Source organism: Dermochelys coriacea, chromosome 3 (genome assembly GCF_009764565.3).
Source record: "Dermochelys coriacea isolate rDerCor1 chromosome 3, rDerCor1.pri.v4, whole genome shotgun sequence".
NCBI classification, from domain to species: domain Eukaryota; kingdom Metazoa; phylum Chordata; order Testudines; family Dermochelyidae; genus Dermochelys; species Dermochelys coriacea.
Window position 1 is genome coordinate 20895395 of NC_050070.1, and position 14743 is coordinate 20910137.

The window sequence follows — 14743 nt, forward strand, 5'->3', positions numbered from 1 at the left end:
AGCTCTGCAGGCAGCGCCCCCACCATGATGTCACCCTTACTTTTGTGCTGCTGGTGGTGGTGCTGCCTTCAAAGCTGGGTGCCTGGCCAGCAGCCACTGCTCTCCAGCTGCCCAGCTTGAGCCCTGGCACCTCTTTCATTACAAATTAAGCACAACCTGGGCCTCTTCCAGCCGTGTGTTGGGACCTCACTGTATTTGTGTGTTAAACTTCAGGCAATATGTAGTTTGATACCAGTGAAGGACTGGGAAATCTGATAAAATTCTTGAACACCCACATTTTATTGATATACAAGTTGCAGATCAAAAATCATGGGGGAGGAATGTCCAATGTGAGGTTATTCAATACCAAGCCGCTGATTTCTGAGTCTGAAGTAAGGAGTACTCTGTTTCCATTCTTTTTCTTGGAAACTTCAGCAGGACAGAATTTCATAGAACCGACCGTGCCTTACTTTAGCCATCTCCCTCATGTCTGTTGAACGAGTCTCCCCAATGAAGTGAGCAATTCCAGGGGATCTGCTAGCAGGAAATTCCTTTCAGCAGAGTTGTCAGCAATGGAATGATTTGTCAAAATATCCTCCCAGAAGGTTTCATGGGCAGGAACTCTTTATCAGTGGATTTGAGAAACTTCTGTGCATGTACTTGCACAAGACCTGTAGTTCCACCTTAGGTTATATACAGGGTCATCGTCAGACATTCATTTGTATGGCACCCTAAGTAGGCCCAACACCTCAAATACAGGCCTTCCAGTTCTAGAGTACATACATATATTAGATATAAGAACCAACTTTATCTATCAGACACACTCTAATTTGTAAATTTGAATTAAATTAATTGTTAACCAAGGACTTTCTCTTCTGTCCCATACTTATATAAATTTCTTATTTAAGTTGCACAGCTTTTATTCAAATAAGATGTATTTTTAGGATTATTTCCCTGCCAGAAAACCCATTGTATCCTGAATCCAAATGGTAAAATTAGGATTAAAAATAGAAAGTGATTAAAAAAAAAAAATTTCCCCATGCGGCAGCCACAATCTCACCTAAGAGGTTCGCTGATATACTACTACATACTAGAAGCTCAGATGAGCTATGATTCCTGACAGCCAGCAACCTTGCCAATAAAAGGCCTTCAGACATGGAGAATATTAGTCAATGTGGCTATTAGTCAATGTGGTCAGGGATGCAACCCCATTCTCTGGGTGTTCCTAAACCTCCAACTGCCAGAAGCTGAGACTGAATGACAGAGAATGGGTCACTCAAAATAGTCCTATTCTGTTCACTCCTTCTAAAGCATCTGGCACTGGCCACCAGTGTTCCCTCTAATTTTTCCCACACATGTGCGGAATGAATTTTGTTATGTGCACCAATATGAAGGGGAAGTGTAACACATCCCCTTCGTATTGTGCACATAACAACATTCATGTGGTGGAGGTTGGGCCGAGGGGTTTGGAGTATGGGAGGGGGTGTAGCGGGGTGGTCACCCTGCCCCATCTGGAAGAGCTTAAAGCAGCCCAGGAGAGGGCTGTGCCAGAGAAAAGCTGGGCTGAGGGGGAAAGCAGCCACAGCTGTAGCCAGTGCAATCAGGGCCCAGCTGGCCCTTTATAAGAGGGAGACACGCCTGGCTGCTGGGGACTATATCATAGTACCTGAGGTGGAGCAGGGCTGGGGAAGCTCTGGCCTGGAAAGCCCCCAGGCTGCAGGCCTAGTAGAAAGCCAAATAGGTACTGGGGTTGCAGAGGGCAGCCAAAGGGGTAGGGTGAGGCAGCAGGTCCAACCCCCCCTTGCCCATGATGAGTGGCATTTACAGTGCAGTTGGCCCCAGGGAATGGGGGCTAGTTGAGGACTGGCAGTTGCCGTAGACTGAGGTGAGTTGGGGATAGAGGGTGGGGGTTGCATGGGGAGGGGAGACCCAAATCTGTGGGATACTGCAGGGTGCAGCACCTCAGGTAAAAGGGCACCATGGTCTGTGAGGGACACAGCAGCAAGCAGGACTGCAGAGAGTGCTCTGGAGGCTGGAAGAGCTAATTCCCAAGGAATGAAAACAATACATGGGGTTGCATGTTTTAATTGCATTGCAGTATGGCAGTAAAAAAAAAAGTCTGAATTTACAAGAGCAAGGACACACTGTGGTGGGTATATAACTTCCCCAAACAGGCTAAGGAGGTTTAATAAGGCACTGTGGGGCCAGTCAACCCCACCCTGCTATACCTGTCATGTGGCAGGAGTGGAGAGAATTAAAAAGAGAGAGCTTAGGTCAGTTGGGGGATCACTGGGAAGCAGAGCAGACCTCCACTTCTCCCTGTGTGTGGGAAGCCTGGTCGCAACCAGGAATCTAAGAATGCTCACCCGCCTCTCTGATGAGGTGAAGATGACTAAGTGACCCTTTGTTTACAGGCTATGAAGAGAAAGGTGGGGTCCTGCTGATGACCCTCTTTAGGTCCATATTCTCTCCTATTTTAGGACTTTGACACCCTGGAAGGAATGAAAGTGCAGCGTGTCTTAGCTAGAGGGCAAAGGCACTGGTCCCTGTGAAAGGTGGTGGTTAACTATCAGAGTCCCTGAGGTGAGGGTATAGTGACATGTTGAACTTCAATGGGGTGCTGCAGAGGCTGACCTTGCTACCTACAGCCAAGTGTTTCATCTATTTCTGATGGAGGTGAGTGGCAAGAGCTAAAAATACATTTAAAGGGGTGAGATTTGGGTCCCAGTAGGCATATTAATAGGCTTATTCACATAAGAGAAGTCAATCTGCTGTCAATGTTGCACTAAATGCTGAAAGGTAGTTTACAAAAGACCAAAATAGAGACTTGCTTCCTCTGCATTTAAGCTGTTAAGGTCAATGCTTATGTCCCATATCTCTGCATAAGGTAAATGGATGTTCGGTTCTACTTGACCTATTTTTTTTCTTATGTATGCCTAATCTTGGCATTTGTTTTGGCCAAAACTCACTAAAATAGCATCATTTCCCTAAATTAGAAAAGACCAACAACAAAAAAAATCAAAGCTACCAACTGAGCACTGATAACTTTAATGTGACAAACTAATGCTAATATAACCAGAAAAACCAATTATGCTATAGCTTATTCATGTAGCCCCTTTAATTATGAAATGCTTGAACTGAAAATTGTAAAACTAAACCTGCAGACCTTGTTCTAGCAGAAGTCCCATTGGCTCAGACCTTATCTCCATCACCATTGAAATGCAGCTATCCTTGGGGTGAGAAAAGATTAAGTAGGGGACATCATAGGATAGAAGGGGTTTTGGCTGAAGAAGCCAGTGCAAACCCCTTTATTTGAAATACTTTTGTGATCATTGTGCCTGCTTCATACTTTATGAATAAGGCTGAAAGTCTTTCAGAGGTCATGGAAATCATGGATTCTGTGACCTTCTGGGACTTCTGCAGTGGCTGGAGCAGCTGACCCAGGCACTGCCCTGGAGCAGCAGTCCAGGAGCAGCAGTGGTGCCCTGGGCTGCTCCATCCAAGAGCAGCAGCAGGGCCCCAGGCTGTCCCCAACCTGAAGCAGATGTGGTGATGGCACCCCAAGCCACCCCTCCCCCAGTAGTAGCAGCAAGGCTCTGGGCTGCCCCCTGACCTGAGCAACAGTGGCAGCGAGGCCCCAGGTCGCCTGGAGGAGCAGCAGCAGCAGTGTCCCCTGGAAACTCCCCCCCACCCTGCAACAGCTGTGGGAGCACCCCTCCCCCCAACATCTAAGATTGAGTTAAAGGGAATTTTTAGTAAAAGTCATGGACAGGTGATGAGCTGTGACTTTTTGGTTATTGTCTGTATTTTTTCTACTAAAAATACCCATGAGTAAATCGTAGCCTTATTTATGAAATTAGACTTTAAATATTCAAGTCAATGTAATTATTGCATTGTCACCAAATGACACACACAACATATGGCCTCTTCAGAGCCCTAGCCTAGGCTAAGTGTAACAGTCTCACTATCCCAGAGCACTCATTCCTGCTCATGTTTATCTTCTGTAGTGGGATGCTTGGCCCTCTGGAGTTCTGCTGCTTCTAGGGCATCCATGTCCTTGAAGTTCCAAATAAAGTCCTTCGCAACTGAACATTAAAGCACCAATATTTAACCCATGTCTTCAGCCCTGGCTGTGGGGAGGGGCATCCACCCTGGCAGACATGAGGTCTCTGTTTGTTATGTAGACACTGACTTACAGGATTGCTTCTGTTGAGATCCTTTAAGGCTCATCGCTGGAGCTAAAGCTCCCGTGCAGCTTGTCAGAGTTCCTTTCTTGGGAGAGGATCCCAGGCTTGGTCTTCTCCATTTTAACTTCCCCTTTCACATACCACATTCTCCCCAGGTGTAGCTGGTAAGGTCAGTTAAACCCTTCAGGAGTACCAGGTGAGGTTACCAGAGCTCTCCAACTCCTTTTAACCCCTTCTGGACCCAAGTAGGGTTAATACATCCCATCATACAAATTAAAAAATATAGAGAATAAATTCATATCATTAAGACATTAACGGGACAGAGGGGTTATTTTAATTTTAAGTCTACTGGGAAACTTGAACCAAAGTTTTATTACAGGAGGCCTTTGCTGCATATTTGTCAGGACCAGGACATAGGCTGTCTGTGCACCCTGAGCTGTTGGGCTCAGGAGATGAGTAGCAGGGTCAGAATCAAGCAGGATCAGGCTACCAGGAAAGTCAGAGTCAAGCACCAAGTTGCAGGCAGCAGTCAAATAGAGTCAGGGACAAACTAGGGTCAGAAGCCAGAGTTTGTCTACCGCAAAGCAAGATCTGGAGTAGAAGCAAGCGGGCAGTCTGCATTATTGCTCAGACATGATCACGCTCTGGCTTCCTGGTTTATATACCAGCATGAGCGAATCAGTGGGCTGTGCAAGGGCCACCACTGAGGCCCTACTGGGTGGTACTTCCTGCAGAGCCTAGTTTCACAGGGTCCTCCAGCAGAAATCCACTCTAGGCTTCCAGTGGTAATGCAGACATGTCCACTTCTTCTCCCAATCCTCATAGCCCCAGGTTTTAGTCCTGTGGGGGTTTTACAATATTGATCTTAAAGGAAAAAATGTTGTCCGAGTCAATCACATGACTGATTGGGTGAATAAAAGTGTTTGGAACATATCTAGTTTTTCAGTAGTGTAGAATTTCACTGTCACATAGTCAAGGATCAGGATTAGAACCAGAATGGTTGCCAGGAGCTTTGCCTTCCTGTGTCCATGCACAGTCACCACAGTAACAGTCCGTGAATACAAAAATGTATAACATGAGCAAAGTTAAGCATGCACATGTTCTCAGGATGAACTCCATGGGTGAAATTTACCATTGTGCAGAGGTTCAACATAAAGCTTATTCAACACTTGAGCATTCAAAGTGTGACTTAAGCAATACTTGGGTCTTGTGCTGGCCCTCCACGTAGAGGTCATGTCAGCACCTGAGCTCAAACCTGCACTTCATCAGAACATCTCTGATGAGAACTCCTGATTGTGGGGAACACTTCTGCCCACACCCGAACATGATTTATGGTTTCAATCTCACAGTATGATCCTCGTTGTTCAGTTTTAGATAACAATGTGTTGGGGCAGGGAAGAAAATAGATCACTATTTGGATAGTTCTCAAACCTGTTTAAAGTTGTTTTCAAGACATGCAGTAATTCAATGTCCTATTTCATTCTGTAGTTCTCAGTTATTAAATACAGAGCAGTTAAAGTGTGAGTTATTCCAGTGCATGCAGCTGCATGAACAGTCATCTCCAGATATGTTTTATGCTGCTGGGTGCTTTGAAGAACCAAATGTCTCTCCAGTTAGTTTTACCAGCTATTTTCTCATGTGTTTAGCCAGTTCTAGCTAATTCTGTCTGTTGCTCTCCATGTATGTGCACTTTTTTTCCTGTCTATGCTGTTTTAAAACTTATTTCCACTCATCTATGGGGCAAGATTAACAAAGACACTGCCATCTGTTCCTAGACAGAGTTTTCTGTCATACAACTGTTGACATATAAAGGGTATTTTATATTTTAGTTGGACAATAATTGTGCTTTCTTTGGATTAAATATTTTAAACTGTACTATGAAAATAGAGTTAAATATATAGGTCACAGCAATTATTGCATTATTTACATTACTAAACTACAAACACACGGCCTATGGCCCCCAGGGCCCTGGCCAAAAGAACCCATCTCCCATAGATTTATTTGGTGCTTTGAGATACTACCAACAAACTTCTAAAATGTTTCTGTATGCCACTGTGCCTGTGGTTCATTGCCAGGAAAAATATTCAAGGCCTATTTGTTTGGACGCTAATATTTCTCAAGCCTTCCTTGGTATCAGAGCACATAAAACGTACATATTTAGGGCCTCATCAGTGAAGTCATGCAAAACACTTAGCAAACAGAATTGAACCCTTAAATAACTACGCTGTTTTCATTGCATAAATTTTGTTCTAACGTGCTAAATAAATGTGTTCATTTTGGAACCAACCCAACAAAGCACTTAAGCATGTGATTAACTTTAAGCATATGAATAGTAGTACTGGTTTTAATTGAACTACTCACATTTAGATGTAAGCTGTTTTGGCAAGGACCATCTTTTTGTTCTGTGTTTTGTGGAGCCTCTAACACGATGGGGTCCTGATTCATGACTAGAGCTCCAAGTAACTACAGTAATACAAAAAAATTAACATGAGCATAGTTAAGCATGCACATGTTTGCAGGTTTGGGGCCATTGATTTCAATGGGATTACTCATGTACTCTAAAGTTATGCAAGTACTTACGTGCTTTGGATCAGAGCTTTAAATATTTTAAAATGACAAGCAAATGAAAGTGATATTACATGTATAAAAGTTCAAAATCCCCTAACTTTCATTTCAAAATCCCTGGAGCAACTTTAACTTCATGTTAATGTAGAAAAACACAGTAAAATATTGTTACTGACATCATTTGTATAACATGAAATACTCATTTGAATGCATACTTATGGTGTACTCACATATTGATACTGTGTGGAGACAGCTAATCATCTCCTCATCAAATTCTGTTTTCTCCACAATGATGTGGAATAAGAGGTCATTCCCATTTAATGTTTCCTTTTCTTATTTTAAATTTCTGAATTTTTGTCCTGTGAAGAGTTTTGGCCTTATATAATTCCTGCACATTTCAGCATGGGACTGTCAGAGTTGTGTTGGGAAACTGAGGCAACAAATTTTTGAATCTTTCCACTGCCTCTAGGATGGGGATCGGCAACCTTTGGCACATGGCCTGTCAGGGAAATCTGCTGATGGGCCGGGACGCTTTGTTTACCTGCAGCATCTGCAGGTTCGGCCAATTGCAGCTCCCACTGGCCACGGTCCCCCGTTCCAGGCCAATGGGGGCTGCGGGAAGCAGCGTGGGCTGGGGGATGTGCTGGCTCCCGCTTCCTGCAGCCCCCATTGGCCTGGAACGGCTTGTCTCCAACCTGCAGAGGGCTCCTCAAAGCAAGCTAGCCTTGGTAACCCCTAAAAGGACACAGGTACAACCTTCTGCTCAAGGGTAGACACCCAGAAGCAGAAATGCTTTGAAAACGTTTTTTTATTTAAATGAAATAGAAAGTTACACTAGGTTTAGTAAAGAGAGAATATATAGAAGGTAGGAAAGAAAATATATATAATGTATATAGCACAATAGAACTACATAGCGTGAAATGGCGCACCAAAATAGAGACAGACTATATAGCATATAAATCACACATAGACCGTATGACAATTACAATGTAGTAGGCATATAGTAATCTGGCATATGCAAAAGGAACATAGTATGCCTAACCTCTGTGTACACCTACACAACACTATTACATGGTAACAGATTTAAAAGAACCCTAACATTCACCATTTAACATTAATACAATCATTAAAACTTAATATCTAACATTAACTATTTACATTAATATTTACATTAACATCCTGTGAGGGCTGATCTGGCTGTCACAGAATGGGTAGGGGAGATCCCACTCAAAAACAGGCATCCAGTTTTATTGACAGGCGAAATCCACACATTCCTTAATAGATGGAGAATTACACTCGTTTCTACTGGTCTCTAGTACCTCTTAAATCCTCAAGGTCCTTCTGCTACAATTGAGGTCAATGTCAGGGGTGTGTGTTTCTCCAGATGCTGCCAAAGCTGGTTCTGGTGGGCAGCCGTGGGAAAGACTGTTGCCCTCCAGCAGCAGTTACAGAGCTGCTGCTGGCTTGGTTGTTATGGCAGCTGTTGCCAGGCCAACCTCAGGGGTCTCTTGTTTCTGCTGCTTGAGGCTTCTTGCAGGTGGCAGCTCTTCAGAACCCCTCAGCAGCCCCCACCAAAAGTGTCATAAGAGTCCACCAAAAACCTGGCTAAAACCCTCTTCTTTCCAGTTAGATGTTCTTCAAAGATGGCTCCTTTTCTTCAGAGGAGTCTCACAGCTTCTGTTCTTAAGGATCCCAAACCCACTACAAGTGCAGCCAGCAGGCTGCCACCTGTATATACAATTTCCAGCCTACCCAGCTTATCTCTGATTGGTTGCCTTTCAGTGGTGTGACTTTCTCTCAGCCTCTGATTGGTTGCTCTTTCAACCGTCTTTCAATATTCTCTTAGCCAATCGGCTACCAGCTCTCTAGCTCACATGTACCTACATGTGCTTGGTCACATATACCTACATGTGCCTTCACCTGTTATGATGCTATCTTGGATTCTAGGAGTTTCTAGAAGGTTCTAGAAGATCCTTATATATGCCATTTTGATCCACTATATTGGATTTTCTAAATTTAAACTATCATTAATTTCTACCTAATCAAAGCCTTAATTTTACAACTAATTACTGTTCCATGCAAACCAAAGTGTCCTGATAATGTCATCACCTTAATTATTTCAAATTGAGAGAAATGTATTTTATGATTTTAAAACCCTTTTTCGCCGCTTTTCTCTGTAAGGTTTTTCAGAGCATAGATTCATCGGACTGCAAGGTACGTCAAGAAGTCATCTAGTCTAATCCCCTGCACTCATGGCAGGACTAAGTATTATCCAGACCATTACTGACAGGTGTTTGTCTAACCTGCTTTTAAAAATCTCCAATGATGGAGATTCTACAACATCACTAGACAATTTATTGCCTAATCACCCTGACGATTAGGAAGTTTTTCCTTATGTCAAACCTAAACCTCCTTTGTTGCTAGTTAAGCCCATTGCTTCTTCTATTCTCAAGGTTAAGAAGAACAATTCTTCTCCCTCCTCCTTGCAACAACCTTTTATGTGCTTTAAAACTGTTATGTCCCCCCCTCAGTCTTCTCTTTTCCAGACTAAACAAACCCAATTTTTTCAATCTTCCCCCATGGGTCATGTTTTCTAGACCTCTAATCATTTTTGTTGCTTTTCTCTTGACTTCCTCTAATTTGTCCATCTTTCCTGAAATATGGCACCCAGAATTGGATATAATATTCCAGATGAGGACTAATCAGTGTGGAGTAGAGCAGAAGAATTACTTCTCGTGTCTTGCTTACAACACTCCTTCTAATACATCCCAGAATGATGTTTGCTTTTCTTCAACAGTCTTAAACTGTTGACTCATATTAAGCTTGTGGTCCCCCAGATCCCTTTCCACAGTACAGTCACTTCCCATTTTTTTGTGTGTAACTGATTGTTCCTTCCTAAATGGAGTACTTTGCATTTGTCCTTATTGAATTTCATCCTATTTACTTCAGACCATTTCTCCAGTTTGTCCAGAGCATTTTGAATTATAATCCTATCCTCCAAAGCACTTGCAACTCCTCCCAGATTCGTATTGTCTGCAAACTTTATAAGTATACTATCTATGCCATTATCTAAATCCTTGATGAAGATATTGAACAGAACCAGACCCAGAACTGATCCCTGCAGGACCCCACTCATTATGCCCTTCCAGCTTGACTGTGAACCACTGATAATTACTCTCTGGGAACTGTTTTCCAACCAGTTTTGTACCCACCTTGTAGAAGCTCCATCTAGGTTGCATTTCCCTAGTTTGTTTATGAGAAGGTCATGCGAGACAGTATCAAAAGCTTTAGTAAAGTCAGGAAATACTAAGTCTACCACTTCCCCCACTATCCACAAGGCTTTTTATTCTGTCAAAGAAAGCTATCAAGTTGGTTTGGCACAATTTGTTCTTGACAAATCCATGCTGACTGTTACTTATCACCTTAGTATCTTCTAGATGTTTGCAAATTGATTGCTTAATTATTTCCTCCATTATCTTTCCGGGTACTGAAGTTAAGCTGACTGGACTGTAATTCCCCAGGTTGCCTTTATTTCCCTTTTTATAGATTGGCACTATATTTGCCCTTTTCCAGGCTTCTGGAATCTCTCCCATCTTCCATGACTTTTCAAAGGTAATTGACAATGGCTCAGATATCTCCTCAGTCAGCTCCTTGAGTAGCCTAGCATGCATTTCATCAGGCCTTGGTGACTTGAAGAGATCTAACTTGTCTAAGTTTTAACTTGTTGTTTTCCTGTTTTAGTCTCTGATCCTATCATTTTTTCACTAGCATTCATTATAGTAGATGTCCAATCACCACCAACCACCTTGGTGAAAACCAAAATAAAGAAGTCATTAAGCATCTCTGCCATTTCCACATTTTCTGTTATTTCTCTCCCCTACCCCCCACCCCCATTAATGGGCCTATCCTGTCCTTGGTCTTCCGCTTGCTTCTAATGTATTTGTAGAATATATTTTCTTGTTACCTTTTATGTCTCTAGCTAGTTTGGTTTCATTGTGTGCCTTGGCCTTTCTAACTTTGTCCCTACATATGTTTATATTCATCCTTTGTAATTTGACCTAGTTTCCACTTTTTATAGGACTATTTTTTTTAGATCATTGACGATCTCCTGGTTAAGCCAGGTTGGTCTCTTGCCATACTACCTATCTTTCCTATGCAGTGGGATAGTTTGCTCGTGTGGCCTTAATAATGTCTCTTTGAAAAACTGCCAACTATCTTCAATTGTTTTTCCCCTTAGACATGCTTCTCATGGGCTCTTACCTACCAACTCCCTGAGTTTGCTAAAGTTTGCCTTCTTGAAATCCATTGTCTTTATTTTGCTGTTCTCCCTCTTTCCATTCCTTAGAATCATGAACATTTCCATTTCATGATCACTTTCACTCAAGGTGCCTTCCACTTTCAAATTCTCAACCAGTTCCTCCATTTGTCAAAATCAAATCTAGAACAGTCTCTCCCCTCATAGCTTTCTCCACCTTCTGAAATTTTTTGTCTCCAATACATTCCATGAACTTCTTGGATAATCTGTGCCCTGCTGTGTTTTCCCAACAGATGTCTGAGTAGCTGAAGTCACGCATCACCATCAGGTCCTGTGCTTTGGATGATTTTGTTTTAAAAGCCTCAAATACCTCTTTTTCCTGATTAGGTGGTCTATAGTAGACCCCTACCATGACATCCCCCGTTTTTTACCCCTTCTATCCTTACCCAGAGACTTTCAACAAGTCTGTATCCTATTTCCATCTCAACCTCAGTGCAAGTATATACATTTTTAATATAGAAGGCAACACCTCCTCCCTTTTTTCCCTGCCTGGCTTTCCCGAGCAAGCTGTACCCTTCTATACCAATATTCCAGTCATGTGTATTATCCCATTAGAGCATCTAAGAGCAAAATCTCTCATTACAGTGGGTTCTTTCTGGGTATTTGGGTGGCCCATCCCATGATGTGATCTACTTCTGTGGTGTATTCTTGGTTTGGTAAAGGCGGTTTTGAGTGTGAGGTGTATATATATCTTGGACTTTCTCCTTGGAGCATATTCTGTGGTATCTGAGTGCTTGGCTGTAGATAATGGATATTTTGCCGTGGTTCCTCCATCTATGAAGGTAGTTGTGGTGATCCATGTGTTTCTTATATATAGTTATCTGAAGGGTTCCACTGTTGAAGCTGATTGTGGTGTCCAGGAAAATGATGATAAAACACCATATCACCTGTGGGTGAAAAACCTTTCACAAAGTGATCACTCTATATCTGACCTATTAGTCCTCATCCTCACAGGAAACCTGAACAACATTTTCAAAAGATGAGCCTGGGAGCTTAAATTTTTGACTTTGCTAGACACTAAAATCATGGTCTTAATAAAGACACCGGATTTATAGTTTATTACAATAATCTATAACCCACTAACCCTCTTTGTCCTATGACTACAGCGGTGTTAATGGGCCACTTTACCTGGAATGGTTTCTTAGAATATGTGCTAACTACTTATGCTAAATTATTGGTTTGATCTTGTATTTAGGTGTGAGGCTCTCAGTAGCTTTCCCAGACCTGAAGAAGAGTTCAGTGTAGCTTGAAAGCTTGTCTCTCTCACCAACAGAAGTTAATCCAATAAAAGATATTACCGCATCTACCTTGTCTCTCTCATATCCTGGGACCAACATGGCTACAGCAACTCTGCATACGTTCATTAGCATTAGCACCATTATAATCCCAGTAGCTGATCAGATTTGTGCAAAAAAAAATGGAATTCTGGGTTTTACAATGAAAGCATGATATCTGCCAGAGTCTTAAGGTATGACCTAAAAAATATTTTCAGATATAGGGTCTATTATCAGCTAATGCCATGTTGGCTGTGGCAGCCATTTTAACAACATTATCATAATCAGTAAATAACTTTGTTTTACAGTTGGACGTTGTCAGGGGGTCCATTCACCACAAGCTGTGCCTCCTGCTGGCCTTTCTGGGGATTAGCTCTGCCAATTTGCGCTCTCCCTCCACTGTCTTCTCCCATCTTGTCTCACTCTACTGCCTCACTCCTGGTTCTGCAGCTTGCTCTCTGTGGCTTGGCCCTCTGGCCACGTCACTAAAGTCCTCCCGTTCCAAGGAGTTTAGTCTTTCCAGACCTGCTGCCTGGCTTTGCCTCCAAAGCCCTTACCACTCCCCAGTGACTGGTGGGGGAACCCAGGAAGTATAAAGAGAGGGTCCTACAGCTCAGTTGGGGCAGAACCAGGGAAGGAGGTAGATGTCTTGAGCTTTCTGCAGGAAGCCGGATCAGGAAATGCCATGCCCTGCCACCAGATGAGACTGAGAGGAGTTACTGGGACTGCTGTCGACTGTCTACCCCAAAACGACTGAAGACTTGCTGACTACAGAGCCATGCTGATGGAGAACGGTAGGAAGTAGCCCAGGGGAACCAGGCTTTGGTCAGGTTGCGCTGCCAGGAAGCAGGGTGTTGGGCTGGGACCTGGTGGAGTAGGGGATGGGCCCAAGTCCCCCATACCCTTCGCTGTCAATGCCACAACTGGGATTGGTGGCACACTCCGCTTAGGCCCAAAGGCCTGTGATCTTGCTTATTGCTCTGCCCCACCCAGAGGGTCAGAGCCCAGTCTGTGGTTGCTGTCTGCCCTAGCCAGGAAGCTAGGCTAAAGACTACTCATTGCTCTGTCCCATCCAGATGGTCAGAGCCATAAACTGCTAAACAGCCATAGACTGTTTGTTACCTGATACAGTGAGAGTGGCCTCCCTCCAAGGTTGAGACTAAGGGACCACTACAGTGACCAACACAGAGGACTTCCAGAAAAAAATGTGCTTTATTTGTGAAATGAGAAGACCTCCATGAAGTTTCTATCATCAGCACTGATAGTTAAGTCTGCAAGTGTGCTCTTCAGCTGCAAGACCAAAACTAAGTGAAGAGGACTTAGTGGCCCAAGAGGCAAAGTGGAACCCGTATGGGGGTACATCAGTTCATTTAGCTATTTTCCTAGTTTTACAACAGGCTACATAAAAAGCTCTAGCGAAGTCAATACAAACTAAAATTTCATACAGATAATGTCTTGTTTATACTGTTCTGTATACTATACACTGAAATGTAAGTACAATATTTATATTCCAATTGATTTGTTTTATAATATGGTAAAAACAAAAAATCAATTTTTCAGTAATAGTGTGCTGTTACTGCTTACAAAATCGGGCAAATACAAAATATTTTTAAGTGAGGTAAAACTTGGGGGTACACAAGACTCATGAAAGGGGTACAGTAGTTTGGAAAGGTTGAGAGCCACTGCCCTACAGCAATCTCCATCTGCTAGCTATGTGGCAGCTGATGTCAAGAGTTGATCTCACTTTCAATTCTCCCAGGGAAAGCATCCACCTCACAGGAACCACTATGGGTATGTCTACACAGCATTTTGGAGTGAGCCTCCCAGCCTGGGTCAACAGACTCTGGCTACCAGTTCTCCTCATCTTTCAGGATCAGGCTCTCTGAGACTAGGGGCCTGTCTGCACTTAAAACGCTGCTACAGTGAAAATGCCACTATGCCAACAGGTGAGCTTCTCTCATTGGTGTAGATAACCCACCTCCATGAGAGGCAGTAACAGCTACTGGGAGAAGCATTCTTGTCGACATGGTCCTGTCTATACCAAGGGTTAGGTCGGTATAACTCCATCTGTTAGAGATGTGGATTTTTCACGCCCCTGAGTGATGTAGTTATACTGATGTAAGGTTATAGTGTAGACCTGGCCTAAGAGAAGTTGCTAATAATCACAAGGATCTACACAGCATTTTGAGTTATCCTCCCAGCCCAGGTCAACAGACTCAGGCTAATGGTTCTTGCACTGGTTCTCTAAAAATAGTTATATAGACACAGCTTTAAAGTTTCCTCCCTAGGCTTCAGAGCCCAAGCTCCAGGCACAACTAAGGCCCCAACCCTGTAACAAACTCCTTAGAGGGAACGCCTAAAATAAAAGGCAATGGGGCTTTGTTTAGGTGCAGACCTCCATTCTCAGAGCCCATTGCAGGATC

At 43.1% G+C, this 14743-nt stretch overlaps 1 long non-coding RNA gene across 1 annotated transcript; it reads left to right on the plus strand.

Moving 5' to 3' along the window:
- The first annotated feature begins 1700 nt into the window (after positions 1 to 1700).
- On the plus strand, positions 1701 to 14259 carry LOC119853946. Its single transcript, XR_005292279.2, has 3 exons — positions 1701 to 1864; positions 2460 to 2655; positions 14080 to 14259. It is a non-coding gene; the product is annotated as an uncharacterized LOC119853946 (long non-coding RNA).
- The last annotated feature ends 484 nt before the right edge of the window (positions 14260 to 14743 follow it).